Source organism: Nylanderia fulva, unplaced genomic scaffold (assembly GCF_048542155.1).
Source record: "Nylanderia fulva isolate GAGA-0341 unplaced genomic scaffold, ASM4854215v1 Scaffold18, whole genome shotgun sequence".
NCBI lineage: Eukaryota > Metazoa > Arthropoda > Insecta > Hymenoptera > Formicidae > Nylanderia > Nylanderia fulva.
The window spans coordinates 1584251-1605969 of NW_028190055.1; the positions used below are offsets into that span (position 1 = coordinate 1584251).

At 33.1% G+C, this 21719-nt stretch overlaps 1 protein-coding gene across 6 annotated transcripts in view; it reads right to left on the bottom strand.

Annotated features, from left to right (window-relative positions):
- Positions 1 to 19556, bottom strand: part of rho-6 (serine protease rhomboid 6) — a 126359-nt gene extending 106803 nt beyond the window's left edge. For 2 of the 6 annotated variants that reach the window (XM_085481435.1, XM_085481437.1), the window contains exon 1: positions 19496 to 19556. The gene's annotated coding sequence lies outside the window, so the exon portion shown is untranslated. Of the gene's footprint in view, positions 1 to 3037; positions 4101 to 4549; positions 4849 to 19495 lie in introns of those variants that run through there. The other 4 variants (XM_085481434.1, XM_085481432.1, XM_085481436.1 and 1 more) reach the window with 4 other exon arrangements.
- Between the last annotated feature and the right edge of the window lie 2163 nt (positions 19557 to 21719).

Genomic DNA, 21719 nt, shown 5'->3' on the forward strand with positions numbered 1-21719 from the left:
TTGATAAATAGAAGATATTTGGAAAAATCTGGGGTAATCTTAGAAAATTTGAGGTAATTTTAAATATTCTAAGGTAATCTTGGGTAATTTAAGGTAATATTTGGTAATCTTAAATAATCTGAGGTAGTATTAGCTAATCTGAGGTAGCGTTAGGTAATCTGAAGTAGTATTAGGTAATCTAAGATAGTATTAGATAATCTACGGTAATATTAGATAATCTGAGGTAATTTAAAGGTAACCCGTATCAAGGGTAATTTTTTGTACACTATAACCATTAGTGATCAACCCCTCGATTCTAAGGTAATCTTGGGTAATTTGAGGTAATATTTGGTAATCTAAAGTAATCTGAAGTAGTATTAGGTAATCTGAGGTAATCTTGGGTAATTTGAGGTAATATTTCGTGATCTAAAGTAATCTGAAGTAGTATTAGATAATCTGAGGTAGTATTAGTTAATCTAAAGTAGTATTAGGTAATCTATGGTAGTATTCGGTAATCCATATCAAGGGTAATTTTTTGTACACTATAACCAATAGTGACCAACCCCTCGCAGAAATATTATATAGACATGAATTTGCAATATAGTTTAAACAACATTGCAGTAACATTTCAGAAATATTATGAAAATAAAATTCACGCAAAAAATATTAGGTACAGATCATTCAGTCCGATGTATTTAACACATTTCCAATAATCCAATAGTGATATTTATTTTATTGCTGCAATGTTATAGAACAATATTACTGAAAGCGGACATTTTACCGTTGCTGCAACCTTGCAGCAAGATTGCTGCAACATTTCACAATGTTTATGCAATGTTGTAATATTGCAATGAAATGTTGCCACAATGCTGCTACAATCTTGTTGCGCTGTATAGGAAGTAATTCACATACAAATTCCATTTATGTTCTATTTAATATTTCCTAAAGAAGATATTGTATGTCTGTATATATATATATATATATTTCTGTATAATATAGAGTATCAGTGAAGTATAGAAAAAGACAAAACTTCCTCTGTAAAGAAGAGGATATAAACATAATGAGTGTAAGTCGTAATATTAATTTTAGATTAAAAATAAATACATGAAAAAGTTCCTTCATTTCTATCTATGTAAACTTGACATCTACTTATAAATTAAATTTCCAGAAAATATTTTCTTTATAATTGTTTGTAATAATTTTCTTCTCGTCTTTAATTTAATCGTTTAATATCGTATCAGTGTGAAATATAGGAAAAAACAAAGCTTCCTTCTCTATAGAAGCAAAATAAGGGGATATAAATATATAATGAGTATAAGTCGTAATATTAATCAAACATTAATTTTAGATTAAAAATAAATATATAAAAAAGCTCCTTCATTTCTATCTACATAAACTTGGCATCTACTTATAAATTAAATTTTCAGAAAATAATATTTTGTTTAGTTACTTGTTTGTAGTAATTTTCTTCGCCTTTTTAATTTAATCGTTTAATAATGAGCGTCGTTAAGCTATTATTAATACGCTCTAACGTTTTAACGATTTAATAAAAAATGAAAAAAATCACAAACAACTACGAATAACTTTAAAACAAGTGAATTTAATCATCTTGAAAAGTGATAAAGTTGCGTTTTTAATACAACGCGAAAGAAAAATCAGATATCTACAAATAATTTTGAATTAAGAAATATCAGCGATTTATTTATATTCGTGTTATTTTTTCTAAAATTATAAATTATTTTTAAAAACGCTGCATTCTTATGATTTCAATGAGAAATAAAATTATTGTTAAATACTACAGATAATTGCAAACGAAAGAACCATTACTTGTATTGAAAACTGTTTATCTAAAGTAAAATGCCAAGAGTTCACATAAATATTATATTTCTATTTACTTCTAAAAGCGCGATATCTGAGAATATCAAGGATCTAAAATTGCGATGTGCAAGTAATTTTTTAAGCGAAAACGTGCCAATATGTCATAGTGATAGTGCCGTAAAAACGCAGACTCGAGATATCACAATCGTAGGGAAGAGGGAACGGCTCGACGTTTCCGCGTAATAAATTATTTCTCTCTGGAAAAATCGGTGGAGCAAAGCGCCATAAATACTGACAAACAACTACGATAAATAGAACGAGCTTGACTATTAACGTCGACAAACTTCGCGATTCGGCCACGACGGCTTGCACGACGCGACGTTCCGCGATATTCATCGAAGTATAATTATTTCAGTGCGGTTTAGCCAGCGCGAAGCCGACGATAATAGGAATTGCTTTGTAAATTCCCCAATTCCCTAACTAACTCGACGCACTGGGATCCATAAACGTAACGAGGCCTGTAATCATGCAGAAGTTAAACCGAGTCGATCTCGTTGGTCGATCAAAGTCGAATTTTTATAAAAAACAAATTGCACGTAACTTCATTTTTCGAAGAAAATTAATTACACCATTTTCGTAATATATGTTATATTCGTCTCTAACTGTTATATTCGTTCTCTCTTAATTTTATAAAATTTACTTCATTCACTTTTCTATTTTATAAATATAATTAATAATTTCTGCATATTATACATGAATAAACAAAGCATGAAAATAGGTTTAGAAACCATAAATAAATAATATTGGTGGTAAATTAATAATTACTGTGTTTATTATATATATAGAATAGAATTGATTGACCACACTTGTGTCAATATTTCATATAAAATAATAATTCTATTTTTAATTCAGAATTTTCTAAAATATAAAAAAAAACAAAAATTGTATGTATCTTTTACAATATAAAATTTAATGTAAGTTAATGATTCTTATGTTAATCATTATCATATACATGTAAATAAGGTAACGTAAAAATTACGGAAAAATGTGTGAAAAATCTATTGCATTTTTAAAACAATTTTTTTGTATACATATTAATATATATTTTTCGATAATATATTCATAAAGAGAAACAAGATTTTTTTATATTATTTTATATAATAGTCAATATCAATTTACATATTATTTATATTATGGATTAAATAAGAGAATCTAATTATCATCATAATTAGAAACTCACCAGTCGTTATCTCGTGGTTTTTTTCACATTGTCTGATCCATTTCGCTTTAAAGTTTCAGCTATCGATGATCGATGATTCATCGCACAAATAATTAAAGCAGCTGACTGAGTCAATCAATCACTATCTCTCGCGATAATCACGATATTTAAAATTCAACGATGACGCGATACTTTTTTCAACACACAACGAACATTTATTTACTTAGATGTTAGCTATTATTAAAAAAGCACACACGCGCGATACTTTACTTTCTCTAGACTTTTACCGAAGTAATTAAGATCGAAAATCTCGATTATATATATTCACACAGCACTTGCACCCGCGTACTTAAATTTTCTATTTTTATCGCACTATTCGTTATCGCGATGTATTATATTTTGGCCCGATACTTTTTTTCTCGGCGTTTCGCAATCGTGACATTCGACGACCAGCGCGCAAATGCGCCGTCGATGCTTCATATTCGTTCGATTGACATTTACGTAATCGTTATACGATTGCCATTCGGCGATGACTAGAACGAGCAGAGTTGCGAGGGATTGACGCGTCGAACTCGTTAAAGTGAAACGTTCGACGAAGCTAATCGCACACACCGGTTAGATATCGATTCGCGGGGGACTTAATCTTCCAACAAAATCGCGACGATACCAGATGCACTTTGTACGCTCAACACGCTCGGAGCTCGACTACACGTGACAGTGACAGTTCGCGCACACGTGTCTCCCCACTTTCTCGTCGATTCCGGAAATCATTCGACGTGTCTCCCCCGTGTTTTTTCCCGCTGCGTCACGACACGCGTGTCTTTCGAGTAAAGAATAAACGTTTGTACACTGTCTATCTCCTCGTCGAATTAATTTCAGAAATGGTTCTAGATGCAATGTTTAGATAGATCAAATATTTCTAAATGAAATTCTTTTGGCAAACATATCTAATATCAAAAGCGAGTGAGCTTGAACTATATTGTAATGAAAAAATATCGGATTTCGCGTAATGTTTTTCTGTTCCCTCTATTAATGTGATTGGTAATTAGTAACTATATTTATTTCGCGATCGACGAAGCGTAATTATAGTCTCGCGTCAATAAATATTACATTAAATACACATATAAATCGAAAATAAAATATTACTAGCAAATTTTTTCAACGATAATCCGAAAATCGCCAGTGTATTTTTCACGTCGAAACTGCAAATATAAACGCTTCGGAAGTATAATATTAAATCGGATATATCATATAATATAAATTTATCATAATCGAATGCATTTTAGCGATTTATCCGCGTGTATATGCATGTGAATTTTCTTCATATAATTTTAAAGCAAATAAAAAAATATCGACTGAATAGCAGTGCTCAGTGCATGACGATTGATGAAAAAAATTTAAATTTTTTTTTCCCCATTTTTCGATGATTGGACGTACGAAGAATTTAATGATCAAGACGTTCGTCGATGACAGAAAGAGAAAGTCCCCGCGATTCTTGTACCGCGAATTAAATATCATTCACGAGATACTTACTATTGATGTGATTACGACGATTTACCTGATATTTCGCTCGACAATCCCTCGAAATCTGTCCACGGTGTTATAGCGGCCGTGCTGTTTGGCGAAAACGCGCGATTAGTATTAAAGAGGCACTAGCACGTACGCGATTCTCTTAAAGTGGCCGTCACAGAATCTCGATCGCGATTCACGCAGTCGATTAAATGAAGATGTCATTTCCGAAAGACATAATAGCGACGATCGCGTTTGCCGATACTCTTTTTCGCCTCGACACCCCCGAAATTCGACTACTCGCGACGCGTTCACTCCGACGACTGGCGCGAAACACTTTAAGGGTTCACACGTCAATCGGGAAGGCTTTTGTCGCAAACTCTCGATGAAGCGTTCGGTCAATCGCATGCGCGCAATATTCGCGCCTATATCGTTTGCTATATATTAATTCTGTTAATTACATTAATTATATTAATTATACTATATATTAAAAAATGCACATGTGTATATACATTTATATATTATAATTATATAATTCTATATAAACATACATAATGTAATGTAATATAATTAACATATAACATATAATTTATATAATATATAATTATATATAATTCTATTCATATATTAATTCTATTAAAATTAAAATTCTAACAATAACGAAATGTATACATAATCGAAATAAATATGTGCATGTGTGTAAAATGTATATTGTATTTTAATAATAGAATTTTTCTCTTACACTCTTCCAAATCTCCTCGCGGTGATTAATATTATAAGATAAAAAAACTATGCAAACATTCTGGAAAAATTCAATTATATTGTCAAGTGATCCCTTATACGTCCGTCATAGCTGCTTACCGAATTGCTCATCAATATTCGATGACACGCGACACAACAATCGAAGACGTTTAAGTAGATCAGGTAGACTAATACCCTTCTCGTCGATCGAAAAATAATACACTAATAGGCTACGAATTTTTTATACACACGAAATGTATCAGAAGCACGCGCGCGATAGACTGATCTTGTACAGCAGACGCACGATGTTATAATCGTCATATTCTCAGAATCATCTGGCAAGTGTTCCTTTTCGAGTATTAGAACATTTCACGATGCACGTGTTTTCCGAATAAGAAAAGAAAAATACTTATATTGCTTATTCTCTCTCGTCTCGAGCTAATTCCAGAAACGTTTTTAGGTTCTTTCTTCGACTGCAGAAAAGCGAAAAAACATGGACAATATTAAATAAAATTTAGAGTATTTTCTCTTTTGCTAATATAATATTTGATAATTAATTATTATTAATCAACAAAGCACAATACGCGTCATGAATATTAATTACATGGGTATGTCAAAAATAAAAATATTGCTAACGATTTTTTCACGAAATTATTTTTTCTGTTTCTCTCGTCTTCTCTTTCAGCTGTTTGTTTCATTGTCTTTATATTTTCTATTTATGTCTAACCGATTGAAGTATAATATAATTTATTTTACAAAGAACAAAAAACAAAAATAAGAATTAATATAAATTAATAAAAAATAAGAAAATATAGAATTAATATTTTTTTATTTTTATTCAAAAATTACAATGATCCTTTGAAAATAAATATGCAGCAAATATATACAAATAAAAACTTCAAAATATAAAATAAAATCGCATAAATAATTTAAATTCGTATCCACGATTGTAATTGAGTGCGTTTCTTTTGAAGAGATAAAAATTGTCATCGATGGGATAGCAAATATGCATATGACAGATGTATGACAGTTATGAATAAATGATATTCTATGTGATTTTTCCTTTCATTCGAAGTAAACCCGTTTGAGACAATCTAAAGTATGAGATTTAAAGGAAATTCAAGATTGTATCCTTTAGACTTTAGACGAAGAATAAAACTGACACTGATCAAAATCTTATATATTAATATTTAATATAATTATTATACGTGTAATGTAATTTTTTACATAATTTACTTGTTTAAATTAAAAAATCAAAACAATGCGGTTATCTTCTATACCTCGATAGCTAGATTTTGTAAATAATACTTCCATGAAGTAATTTATTTTTTATTCTATTTGAGATTGTTGAGAGTCGATATGACATGTGTATGTGCGATCGGTGTAAAAGAATATTTGAAAAAGAATTCGAGCGTTGAAATGTATATATTGAAAGCTCTTACAGTCACCGCTCGCGCATTCTCCAACTTGGAGAATATTGAATTGTTCTAACGTATTTTTCTTTGAAACGTGAAAATTCACTTCATAGGAAAATTCGTACATCGATGTAGATCGTCGAAAGACAAGAGTTCCCAATTCTTTTGCTTTACGAAAACTTCCTCTATTACTACTTTTTCTTGTTTCTTTTTGAGATGGAATTGAGATATTTTACATGGAGATATAAAATGATAATTCTGCACTCTTACATTCTGAACAAAGTAAAAATAATACTCTATATCTATGCAGCATTGAATAAATATTAATCTCACGTTTCTAATAACAAAAATCAATTCTATATTCTCTTATTTTTCATTAATGTTTTAATTCTCATTCTTGTTATTTGTAAAATAAATTATATCGTATCCCGATCAATTACGCTTAATTAAAAAAACATAGAAATTAAAATAGAGAAATTACAATATTTATAATAATATAGATGTAAATGCTTTATATATATATATTATGTTAATAATATTAACAATGCGAATTATTAGACAAAAGATAATAAATATAAGAAAATATACATATACATAGAAAATAACATTGTCCTACTATTATGTTAATGTTCTTGGAAAGCTCGTACTTTAATGTGGGCCAACTTTCTTCGTTCGTCGAATCGCTCCAATTGTTTTCCGCCGCAAATCGCCCGCGGGATATTGAGCCCCGATGTTCTCACTTCGCGTATAAAAATATGTTATACGAAGGATATGAAAATCCGAATTGCCATCAAAAGTACTTCGTTGGAAGACAAAAGCTCCGCCGCGAAGTTCTGCGATCGCGCTTCTCTTCTCTTCGCGGCGCGAGGAAAACTTTCCGTATCTCCAACTTCATAAACGTGAAAGTTATACCGAACCCAGACTCTTTCACGGGCAAATCGCTTTTACGCAGTTTGCAAGGAATCGTGCCGAAGATTATAAACATACGAATCGGCCATTGAAATCGATATACCTCCTGCAAGCTTTCGACGTCGATGAGAAACAGTTCGCATGCAATCTTTTGATATATTTATTCACAATTATACATACGATAAAATACACATATATATTTTCCCATATTTTTATAGCATCTTTTATCAATTTTAATCATTTTACTCGTCACATTATAAATTTATAGTATATCGAGAGATTTGCTAGAGAACATGAATTTGATTAATGAATCCGAGACCTTTTGTCATTTCAAAGCAAGAAGAACGTTTTACCACAAAATATTCTTTATCGCGTATCGAAAGTCAATTAAACTTTAATATGTTTAAGTTAATTGCTCCGCTTAATGTGATCTGAGCATAAAAGATTCTCTGCTAATAGTAGTTACCGCAACTGACAGTCATGATTATCAAAGGCCTGCTCAGTTGTTTTCGTCTCATCACCGGAAGTCCTATTTAAGACCGGCGCGAAGTGCCAAGTTATTGCAATTTAAGTTGATTGACTGCGGAATTGACGGTGGAAGATGACGTTCGGGAAACCAAAAAGGAGCAGAATGTTTCTCCGTAGCGCAAGCTAGAAAGGCTTTTTCCGTACTTCGAACTTCGCAAACATATCCGGCGCATCCGGCTGGTACAAAAACGGAAGCACTAAAGTACCTGCAACTGCGCGATGTTACCAACTTCGTTGCATTCAGAAACTCCTTATCCTTATATCAGTTTTTGTTCACTACTAAAAGGTGAATAATTACCGGATTCTGCGCAGAAACGCAGTTCCCAGCACCTATCTATATTAGCACTAATCATAGTGTGTCCGAACTCAATCGCGTACTTCTAATCAAATAATTCGCGCGTCATTCGATAATATTAGCTATTTAAATTATTTGTTTACAGTGCTGCCACACATACGTTAAATTCTACATCGAGTGTTTTTGTATCTAATATTATTTTAAAAATAAATCAATACTGATGTCACAAAATATATGCTACAATTAATTCAACAGCAATAATACTATTATTATAGGAATAGAATAATGATATATTTTTTAGTATTGATATATTTTAATCAGAGTTAAGAATAGCTATTTTATCTAATATTATTTCTGAAATGTCGTTGATGTAACAAAAATATGTTACAATTAATTTAATATCAATCAATAGAATAATATATATTATATTTCCTTTAGCATTGGTATATTTTAATCAGACTTACGAACGAAAGTTACATCTAAAACTCGGAAAACATAAGACAAGAAGAATTCACGTAAGATAATTCCCATAAAAACTTCGTCTCCGACGGCGATAATTTTAGTTATATGATAACGGAGAGTTGCTGCGGTGAAAAAGCTCGCGATGTGGTCAACTATACCGTTTTCGCGAAAGGAGAGAAGAAGAGTACCGAAATAAGGGAGCAGAGTGCTGAAGGAGCAATTGCGTTTTCCCGTGTTTCTTCGCACCCTCCCGCACTGCGGGAGAATGTTTATTGCTATGATACAGCCGCACGGTAGCTAAGTTAGGTTAGATCGTCCCCTTTGCCATACCGTCGAGGAGTATCTTCTACGTCGAGGTGGTATTTTCTCGCTACTGGAGAGAATCTGCCGCCCGCGTAGCAGGAAGCACGGAGTGGCGGCGGGTATATATATATAGTTGGAAAGTTCCATCCGGAAGTAACGTTCTATTGGCCCATCTGAGCTCGTCGAAATTCTAAATGGAGCTTTCCATTTATTCAAATAGAATTTACGACGAGCCTTTCGAATCCGCGCCGGAGGTACACTCTAACGTCGCGCAAGACAATCTGTTACTATCCGTGTTGCGCGGATGGAGAAATATGTGTTCACATATATATTCATATTTATTTATAGAGAGCATATATATAGAAATGTCTTTATTTGCGGAGAAAGCTCGCTGGTTATCGAAAGATTTATTTCGTTGAAATAAATACGCGATAGTTCTATAATTTTGTATTTACAATTGGCTGTTTTAAAATAGCTATCAAATACAGTCCGACTACGGTGAAATAACATTTGATTAAGAGGAAAACCAAGGATAGTTTTAACCGCGGTGAATTAATTAGCCGATGTCTTTATTATTTATAAAGACCATCTTGTTTTTATAGAGAAAATCCAATATTGGTTAGGTATATATTATGACTTTTCATTGAAATAAAGAGAGAACCCGGACTAAGATCCTCGTCATTTATACCATATGTGTCGCTGGTGAGCGATTGAAGAAACTCCCAAACTCTCTTTATAGTTCGAAGCCGCGATCGTCCGTGTTATTTACGAGATAAGCAAATCTTTATTTATGGCAGAAACTTTTTTTTCTATCGTCCGGTACATTTTTCATACTTTGGATATTTACGCGGCCGTTCTCTGGGGAAATCCTCCATAGTCGGAAAAAATCTATGTAGGCGGGTAACCAAGCACCGGGCTCGATACGAAGGATGACATCTCGTACGTCAGTCCACGTTGCGGTTGCAAGTTTAAAGGCACGCTTTACATTTATTCCATGGCGATTCCGCCTGGTTCTTTTGGCATCGCCGATATCAAAAAGCAACTGTGGGGCTTGTCGTTGATAGGCGGTCGAAGCTTACCGGCAAACTTTATATTGTGTCTCGCGAACAAAGTTTACTCACGGCAAACTACATCGCGTTCTTATTTATGAATAAATCTTTATTTATGCGCTGCATCGCGCGGCGGTATAATGCTGCCATATAGTCATCGCATTTATCGTTGTCTTGTATTTACGTCACGTCTCAAATTAAAACAAATCGTTTGACGAAGCGAATACGTATAATATAAAATGTCATTGCATTCAGAAGTTATTTGTAATAATATCCTGAACGCGCGCAATAAAACTTTAATAGAATTCACGACTACGTAATCATATGAAACAAATAAAATGTTAAATAATTCTAATTAAAAATAATTAAAATTTATAACACGTGAAATACAATTTCTAAAATTTATATATTTTTGAAAATTAATTGATATAAAATTATATGATAAATTTTGTTACTTATAATATTTTACATAAAACTGCACATATATATATATATATCTACGCGTAAAGATTTACTCTTTATTTAATATACTAAATTCTATTTTATGATTATCCAAAGCAATCAAAAGACACATGTACCTTCGAGAATATCATAATTTATAGCCATAAAAAGAAATTAAAATGTATAAGCCGTTACAAAAATTTTTGCGAATAAATGAATAACGGGATGCAAAAATGGTTCGCGAATTTGCATAAATTTATCGTTAAAGGAAAACATATTATTCCCATGCTATTCTCGCAGGGGCCTATACAAGGACAAGCGAATTCTTGAAAATTATGCCACCCTCGTCGTCTTTCGCATGATCTCATTTTCTCAGCGAATAGAAAACGCGCGAGGGTTTCTACACGAGGGAGAGTGAATCGTTTCATCGAATTGTGGCCTTGCTGAGAAAGTGAGACAGACCGAGCTCTCCAAAAAGCAAGATTTGTGAAAGCAAAAGAAAAGTAGCGAAGGAGGAAGAAGAAATAGGGATAAGGGAGAAAATTATGTTTGGGGCGGTAATCCCCTTTTCTTACATATGGTATATGAAAAAGAGAGTGCGAGAGGCCGAAAAGTGAAAGTAACGTGTTTCATGGATCCCTTCGTGAGGGGTTGGATACCTAAGTTATAAAAAAATATTTCCCAAGAGCTTTCTTCGAACTTTTGATTACTTATTCAAATTCTCGCGTAATTCACCTTGAGATCGAAATTTTTTTTCAAGTTCTGTCTATATTTTCTCTCTTAGAATTTATAAACACATCAGATATTTTTCTATCTCCGTTTGTATATCATATTTCTCTATAAGACAATATTTTTTATTAAATATTAATATTACTATTTTTATATTATATTTATCATTTACTGTTATTATTATTTTATCGATAAAGCAAATTCCTTAAATATAGTTTGCAATATGCATAAAAAACAAAAATCAAATAAAAGAATGTTATATTTTATGAGTTATATTATTAATTCGTTAATTCCATATTCTGTGTAAATTCACATAAAAATATATCCACCTTCACAATTCAATGAAGAAAGCGTACATTGTGAAATGTAGCTTCTTTTGATTCTGGAGAATTTTTCATTTATATACACATCTCATACAAGTATCCTCTCAAACATCGATAATGCAATAACAAACATTGAACAACAATGTAAATAATAAGCAATAATGTGTATGTTCGAAGAATTGTAGTAGCACTAAAAAGACGAAATAAATAAAGAGAGATAAAAGAAGAAAGAAATAATGAAAAATATTTAAGCAATGATTAAATTGTAACTTTCTGACAACGCGAAATAAAAAAGATAATAAAAATTAGATAGCATTGCGAATAAGTGAGAAATTGCTTTCACGCATGAAATAGAAATGGTGAATGATTTTAAAAATGCTACGCAATATAAGGGTGCGCAAAACAATAGGCCGGATGTGGATCGTGTCTTTTTTTTTTCTTATCAATACATCAGATATACGGAGGAACGCGACGGCGCGGAATTGCTCCAACTTTTTTAGACTTTTCTTTCTGTGCACACAATGAGCAGAGGGCAGCAGCTCGGGGAATAGGCGGTTCGCGTGAATACTAAATTTTAAAAGTAAGCCAAGACGCGAGAAATTTATGGTGCGCGCGAGTGTAAGTTTACAATTACACAGAAGAATGAGAAGAGGACAAGAGAGAGAAAAAGAAAGAGAGAGAGAATGGGGTGGAAAGGAATGAGAAGCAGAGAGGATGAGAGGATGGCTGAAACTACAACCCGCCGCGTCTTAATCCCCTTTTTATCTCTGCACCTTTTACCCAGAGTATCTATGGCCTTTGGAGAGGGCAACCCGGAATCTCGAAGATTCTCCAGCCCTCTTGAACTAACGTGCAGTGCGATCGTAGATACAAGAATCGGGAGTTAGATTAAGAAATGCGACTTTCTTCGAACGCGATTTATTGACGAAATAACTTACTTTAAATACGTCGAAAAGTTTCGATTTAAAAATTGTGCCAATTACCTTTTCATAAAATTTAAACTAAAATGTGAATAATTTAGTGAATTCAAAAAAAAAAAAAAATTAAAACATAAACGACGTAGAGACATTATTTTACAGATAAAATGTGAAAGAAGAGATAAATCAGTAATTAACAATAATTAAATTATATAATGAGTTAATCTTAAAGTTATGATGTTATTTCACTCCAATCAGTAGTATTTCTAAAAACATTAAGCGTTTTCAATTTTACAATATATATGTAAATTAGATTAATAAAAAGTTCTTTAATTTTTTCATAAAGATAATTGTTTCGCGATGTCGCGAATCGAATGAATAGATATCGTCCACTGGTAATTCTTAATGTCGTTATTTGATCCAATACTGATTTATTTTACTTCTAGTTCACTAAATGCCAAGCTTAGTTTATACATGTTGTCATTTGCGTAACATTTGCGCGGACGAGCGTGTCGAGTAAATTCATTCAACGCGCACACGCATACTTCAAATTAGTGTTTCTATTCTATAGTGTATTCTAGACAACAAAATTACTATTCAAATTACCGTTCCGCTAGATTGTACTATAAAATTACCATCTGGATTAGCTCGGCTCGAACCGACAGACTTACGATTTGAATCTGATCGCTTGAAACGTAAACAGCAATGCGTGCATCATAAAACCTCGAATAGATAAAAAAAACATGCATAGAATTATTATAAATCTTCGAATTCTCGTGAAAAACAATTTTGGTAAAAATATTTAACAGAATTTTGTCTGTAAAAATTGTGTCACTATCAAGAGCAAAAGAGTGTAATAAGAATAAATAAATAAATAAAATCGAGAAATATAAATTCCCACTATAGGCAAAAATCTTGGCGACATTCGCGTGCTCATCAACGATGAAGTTATTATATGCGCGGATAACGGGAAAACTTCTTCCCGTCGAGATATTTAAAACGTATTTTGGTGAGCGGAGGCACGAAAGCGACTGATAAAAGCTGGAATTAACGCGAAATGGAAAACTTGAAGGCACTTTAATTATGTTTCTCGAGCTTAAGCCAACCCTTCGTGGTTACGTGTCGCGAAATCCTTCCTGTCTTAAGAGGATTCTTATGAAACCTCTGCAGCACTGACGACTAATTGTTGAGAAAGGCAAGTCAGGATCATGACTCGTCGCAGAAGATAAGGGCTTATAATTCTATAAACGTTTTTCTCTTTCCGCCACAAAGATTTTTATATGTAAATTAGAATTGATTAGCATCACCAATGATAGGTAATAAAATTATGCAAGTAAAAAGACACTTGCAAATCGCTCGCCAATAATCTTTATTAATTCTATATAATATTATGGAAATGTTAGGAATAATTAAAAAATAAAGTAATAATTTTACCTTCAATAACAAATCTAAAATAATGTAATATTATATATTAATAATAATAATATTAGTGAATTTTAAATAATGTTCACATATCGAGAAAATATTTGTCTTAAAATCAACAAGTTCAGAAAACTTGTTCGATATTGTCGATTTTCTTCGTGTAAATCTGTTAACAATCATTCGTTAACTGGTTTGCTGTTTGCCTCGAATTTCATTGCCGTTCTGTTTGTGCGTTAAATATCCGGACGGGATATTTTCAACTTGTATATCCTGGATACACAAATTTTTATCCCGATCGTGAAAAAAAAACATCCGTGATTATCGTAATCCACTTACATTCGCTTGAAACGCTCTCATGGCGAATTCGCGCAGAATAATATTATCAGCGAGCTAAAAGCTTGAAATCAAGCTTCTGAATCAGAGTGGCCGAAACGAATTTTTCCCGATCTAACCAACTCGCGTATTGGTTTATTAAAGCGCCGTAGGACATTTTCACGTACTGATTACACATCAATGGGGTTATTCACGACCTCCGTTTCCTCTTTTTCCCCCGAAACGTGTACGGGTTACCATCGGCGAAAAATTGGCTCGGCGCCAGATCGGGCTTAAAGCTTTTCTACCGCCTCCCAGCAAATAATACGATAGAAGCTCACGTCGAATCGTCGGCCCGGATATACTCTCAAATTCGTTACACAATCCGTTAGAGAATATTTGCGGTTATATATCTTTCGAATTACGAGTATGCATTTCCGATTGATATAAATAGACGAGAACTGCCGCAATGGAGTTTGACGAAAAAATATGACGTACAAATGGAATTTTTACTCAAATTTACTTCATTTTATTTTATATTATTTAATATAAATTTTTTCTGCACTTTATATAGTAATATATTGGAATAAAACTTGAGTTTTTCTCACAAAGACTATCAAAATCATATAAATCGTTACTAGCTTTTTCATAACTGTATATATTACACAATGTAATAAATTGAAAAGACTGTGATATATAAAGACAAATTCAGATATAAAAAGAGCTACTAAGAGTCAGGCGCAAATTGTTTTTTAGATTCATCTATAATTATTTTCAACGTTTCGGTCCTTCCAAAGGATTGTCCAAAGGAATTTCAAGAATTTAAAAAACAATTTTATTGCGTCTAACATCTGCGCCTTAACTTTTTTCATATATCTGAATTTGTAATTATAGAATATTTTCCTTTATATTAAGATAATATTTTTCATAACTAAATATACCTACAATTTCGCATCGTAATATAATTGTCCTACATTCAAGTACAAAGAGACTATCATTTCCACGAAACTTGGTTGAATAGTTCCTTGGCGCGAATATCCGAGGTAGGTCGACCTATGCAATACACGCTTTAAATATTTGTTCATCGTTGGGACGTGACTCTCTCTCTCTCTCTCTCTCTCTCTCTCTCTCTCTCTCTCTCTCTCTCTTTCTCTCTCTGGTATTTATAAAAAAAATCGATAGTCAAATCGACAAGTTTGAACGATCTTATGACAAACCGCAAGTGAAAACGTATGATGGATCAGTTCGACTATCTAGCTGGTTCCTGAATCGTCGCGCAAATGACAAATCTGACGCGATGTTAAGGATGGACGCGATAAAAGCGATTGTTTTTCCAGACAAATTACGCTTTTACGCTATCTGAGACGTTCTTTTCGCATTCTCTAGTCGACGCAACCGGAGCAAAAACGAGAGGCGAAAAAAGGGCGAGTGCACGAAGAAGAGACGAACGGAAAAGGTGTTAAGAACTACAGCCGGAACCGTTGCGCTTCTTCCCTTTGACCTTCGAAGCAAAACAAGAAGACAAGAGTGCGCGTACCGGCTTTCCTTCCACTTAAACTATGTCGACGTCTGAAAGAAGATCGTTCTTTTGTCTCACTAATCTAAGCAAAGTAGTCGCCGCGAAAGGCAGCCGAGTGACTGCGCAAATCAATAACGCGGACGTAGTTTATGTAATCAGTAAAAAAATGGCGGTATATCGAGACAAAGATTTCAAAGCATTCTCTCGAAAATAAACACTTCTTTTGTACTAGAAAATTAATTTTTCAGACTTGTCATCTCTCTCTTTCTCTCTCTGTAAAATATAAACTCAATTTTAAAATGCATAAGTAGGTATTAATATTTATTTACAATAAAAGGAAAGAAAGAGAGAGAAAATAAGCTGTTTACATTTTATATCACATTATGATAAACCATGTGAACTCCCATATATACCCGCATCATTGACATGTGCTAGCACACATTCTCGATTTTAAAAGAATTTTAAAGAGCCTTAATAGCTAACAATGAGATTATTAAAAAAATTTATTGTTTTTTTTTAATTTATTAAATTAAACTAAAATGAATCTAAATTATAATTTTAATTTAATTAAAATGATTTATTTGTTTCAATTCATACTAATTATCTTTACATTATAACACACATTTCTAGTTCGGCAATAGTATATTATTTAAATTCCTACTCTCGCAGTTGCCGAAAGATAATGGGAATGCTGGGGGCTCTTAGTTATACTGTGCGCGTGCTTACGGGTTAAGATCAAGCGATGCGAAATCATAAATTAATATCACGGAAGCACCTTGCGCGACTATACGGAACTACACGTAATTCCGTGACTTACGGAATGCATACAGCGGAGAGAATGCATACAGCGGAATCGCGCAACAAATGTGCAAACATGCAAATACCGGTATCACTTTACTCGGTCTTTATTACTGCGATGGAAGACAGCAGCAGCTTGGCGAAAAACGAGATACTATGGTATTAGGAAGCAGCAGTTTTTGCGATTGTAAATTTCGAGATTCGAAAACACGAAGAAAATTAACTATTCTATTTTGTTGCTTCACGCCACACGTGCAAATGACGTGCTCCGTTTCACGCAGATAAATGAACTCTCATTTTCATCTCAAAATAGATCTTAATTATTAATTTTAATTTTAATTATATTTGATTTTTTGTTTGATTTTCAATTAATTTTCTCGGTTCAATTTTTCTTTAATTCTGTCTGATTCTTTTCCACGTGCGTTTAAAACACCTATTGTTTTGCAACGTACGATAATTTACAGAAGATTTAAATATAAAGTATAAATAATTGATCAATACTTTGAAATTGAAATATATTTAGATCGTCGATTAAGAGTTCGATCGCACTCACTTCCCGTTCGTCATTTAGCTTCAATAAAACTCGAAGCAAACTCGGACTTTGGAACACGCTCGCGTGCGCGTCGCAAAGCCCTAAGCTACGTGTATAGTTCACCTCGTTTATGCATTGAAAGTCCGGCACCGGCTCGAATGGATAAAGTTCCCACGCCACGGCTTGAAATCGAACCCGACCGCAATATCGAAAGTAATCTTTCGACCTTGCCAAACGCGCGATTGCAAACCATCATTCGCATTATTTTATGCGCTAAACTTTTGCAATCGCTAATGCAACTTTCTCATCCGTCTGTCCATTATCGATTTTTTTCAAACCAAATGCTATAAATCGCTTGCGCACACAAACTATTCTTTTTATTGAATTTATTTAAGTTTTTTTATAATATTGAATTACGCGATATACAACTTGAGATTGAAATATTTTTAAATATTGAATCAAGATTGTGAAGAAAGTTGAATAGCGTTAATTTTAATGATTAATAAAACTTGAAATTAATTTGTTACACAAGAAATAACGGAACAAGATTATATTCTTGACCAAATAAGTACCTATTTATAAAAAATATATTACACGAAATAAAAGTAAATTGACAAATAATTAACTACAAATATTCTTTGAAATTAACTAACTATGTGTACATTTTATAAAAATCAACTTGTTTTATTACTTGGCAAACTTGAGGCACTACTTTTATTTGAGCAAGTAACTCTATTTCTCACACATAAAATCGTGTACGCGATATTCTGTTACGTCATCACGTTTCTAACGAAACGTTACAGTTTCGTTCGTCAAACATTGTGAAATCAAAAAATACATATACATCATATATGTACTATCATATGTGACCTCTCTCTCTCCCTTTTATATAAAAAGAATCGATTCTTTGTAATATTCTTATCATTTCAGCAAATATTTTCTTTCTATCTCTTTCTATACTTCATTTTTATCGAATTTATTTCAAGTTTGTTTATCGAAAACAATACTATTAATTGTATCCTTACAAATTATTTAACGTAAACGTATATGCATATTTCATGTAAGAATATTCAATATCACCGATATAAATTTATTTATGAACTTCTAGTAATAAATGTTGACCATGCATAAATAATTGTGGATTATTTTATCGGCAATAATTTGGCGCAATTTAATGCTCGAGCAACAAATGCACATATGTTCAAAAATTAATTTTTTTTTGTCCAACATTATTCTATAATATATACATATATAATTATGTATATAGTATTTTATATGTGTAGGGAATTTGCAAAATATTTTGTTTTACATGCGTAGTCATCATTCAGACGAGGCACGAACTCGCTCATCACTCGTTATTAAACTAATTCTGCGGACGTTTAACATTGCAGATGGCAATATTCCTAACAAGAATTTTTCGATGGGATATGAATATTAATTAAAATAACAGAGACGAAAACCTCGCGACGCAGCAACTTCAAATTTCGCGAAGTAATACGATACGCGAGTACGAAGCATGTCTGATCTTTCCTTGACCATATCTACTTAACGGCAGGAAATAATACTTTGACAAGTATTCTCTTTCATTTATATGCAAAAACATTTATGTGTCAATCAGATAAACTATTTGTCAAGGGTTTAAGCAAGTTTTGTAGAAAATAACTTTTTGAATATATATATAAATTATATGAAAAAGTAGATAATTTTTATATATGATGCGCCTTTTGTCCCATCCTCTTTTTTTCGGAATATAATATATATTTCTGCTAAAAATTTTTTTAAAAATTTTATTTAACAGTACAGACTTACAGTACGTTGTTGTCCAAATTATTTTAATATTAAAAGTTTATAATTGTTTATATTTGTTATAAAAAACAGTGCGTGTAAACTTATTCGGACACTTAGATAACGTGCAATTTCGATCGTCAGTTGTGACGATCTGTCATTGTGCTCCAATTTTACCAACTACTCCGTTTTTAAAACTTAAATAAGAAGAGTATATTTTTTCCCAGGGGAAGAAAGGAAGATGAAATCATTAGCTCTGAATTCACCATCATCCGCAAGAAGCAATTTCACCAAAATATAGTTGAATCAAGATAGTTGAATCATGTTATATTAATGTCATTATGTATTCGCATGCCAACGAAGACTCGCACGTCATCGATTAATCAAATAGAAACAAACGTATGAATATTTTCAAAGTGAAAATCTGAAATCTCTCGGTTGGACTAGCTCCTCGCCAAACGTTTTCTCCTTTTCTTAATCATAATCTCACCTGCTACGATATCGATGGAATCACTCCATAATGTCACTGTCAGCGACTGACTACGGTCTCCTTTCCGGAAATCTGGAGATCGGCTGGATGCAAGACCACAAACACCATGAACACGTACGTTCGAATAATTTCGCGACGCGATCGGGTAGACGGAGAAAAATAAAAAGGGAGAACCGCGTAAGAGAAAAAGAGAGGAAAAGTAGGAAGAGAGAGAGAGAAAGAGAGAAATAGAGAGGGAAATGTGCGTGTGTCAAACGTACGACGAACGTACACGTCCGGTTCCGCGTCCGCGCGTGCACTGACTTCTCCTCTGTCTGTTCAGGCGCGCCAGCCCGCAGTCCATCCACCTTGGGCCACTGTAGACTCGTCGCTAGGTTGCCATGACGACCGGTCAACAGCACGCGCAGTCGGCGCGAGCGAGACGCCGTCACGCGGTCGTCGACGGAGGGAAAGAGTTAGAGAGAGAGAGAGGGGGATGAAGAAGGGGAGGAATAAAATTTTCGCGCTTGATGGACAAAATTCTTTTTCACAAAAAGACGGAAACAATAAGATACGTCACGCGGTGCAAAAGTAACTATACTCACGAAAAATACTAACGATAAGGAAACATAGTTGAAATATAGGAAAGCATGTATATATGTAATGAAGTTAATAATTAGCTAATAATATCAAGATAAAATTGATATTGAAATAAAAAGTATGTTGCTATTAAAAACTTAGTATAAGTATATCTCAAGATGTAATTAGTTAAAATGATTTAAATAAAAATAGAACCGCGTGCACACATACAAAGAGAGATATTTGCACAAAGGAAAAGAAATTTTGTAAACAGAGAAAGTTGAGATTACTTTTGTTAATAAATTAAATCAAATTAAATATAAATTTTAAAGTGTAATAAGACAGGCAATAAGAGCCAAATCGCGGATGACAGATTTATCTGTCAGTTGAACTGTCATCCGTGATTTGGCCTGTCTTACACTTTAAAATTTATATTTATATTACAGAACCTTGTTAAACTCTTAATAAATCAAATTAATTAAAGTAATTGAGCAAGCATTTTTCTGTCAAGAGAAAAATTGATAAATTCGCTACCCATATACTCTAAATACTTCATTGTTTCCATACATAGTCAAGTAATCCGTGAAATAAATTGGAAGCATCGATATGTAGCAATTAGTATAAACAATACCATAAACTTGATATATTTATTTATTCCCCTAATAAAGTACAGCGTACGCAACGCGATATGTTTATCCGTATATAAAACCGACAATTATTATTTTATTATTCTCATCGCGATCGAAGAATCGCAATACATATATAAAATATGTATATATACAGTTTCCAGATTGCATTTGCGTCTCTATTTTCTGCGCGTTTCAATCAGCACGAAATAGAAAAGTAGAAAATCGATGATAGGGTTTAATATCTCTCTTATATGTGGCGGCAAAATTCGCAGCGCGGATGTATCGGCATTTCGCCGTAGATGGGTATCTAGAAAGTTAATAACGATCCGATCGGCTGAAAGGGACCACCGCCGAACCTTGGGGGGCCGTCAAATAAACTGATACTGCAGGAACGTTATTCGCGTAAGCCTTCCTACGGACGCGTCAGATTTCTGTAATCAGCGCGACAGTCCGTCAATCATTCTGATCTCTTCTCGCTTATATGCTCTATATGCATATGCGGACGCATAAACGACACGTAGATTATTCGAAAAACTCGATTAGATAACAGGCATTTATTCAACTACAAAACGGATTATTCCAATAAAATATCAAAAAAGATTATTTTCGGATGGGAAACTTGGAAAAAAAAGCGCAGCTAAATATGAAAAAAAAATAGCAAACGAGATTAATGGTTGAAAAAAAAAAAAAAAAAAAAACGCGCAAATAGATAGAGGGGACAATTAATCTTCAAATCATTGTCATGACACTTTTAGCCCCATTTTTCCATTTAATCCTTGCTAATTTCGCCAAGTCTCTAATCTATTAATTAAAGAGGTCTGTAGGTTGAATCAAATCTCTCTCGCGACTGAAACAAAATGTAGAGATAAGACGGAACGAGCGAGAAAAAAGACGAGAGAGAAAGGAAGATGGAAGGGAATAAAGAATGAAGCAGGAAATTCCGGGCTGGATTATGCGCATCGTGGAAATTAATAAGAGGTACGATGTAAACGTGCACGGCTGAAATGCGGCCTCCACGAAGGAAGGGGTCGTTAATG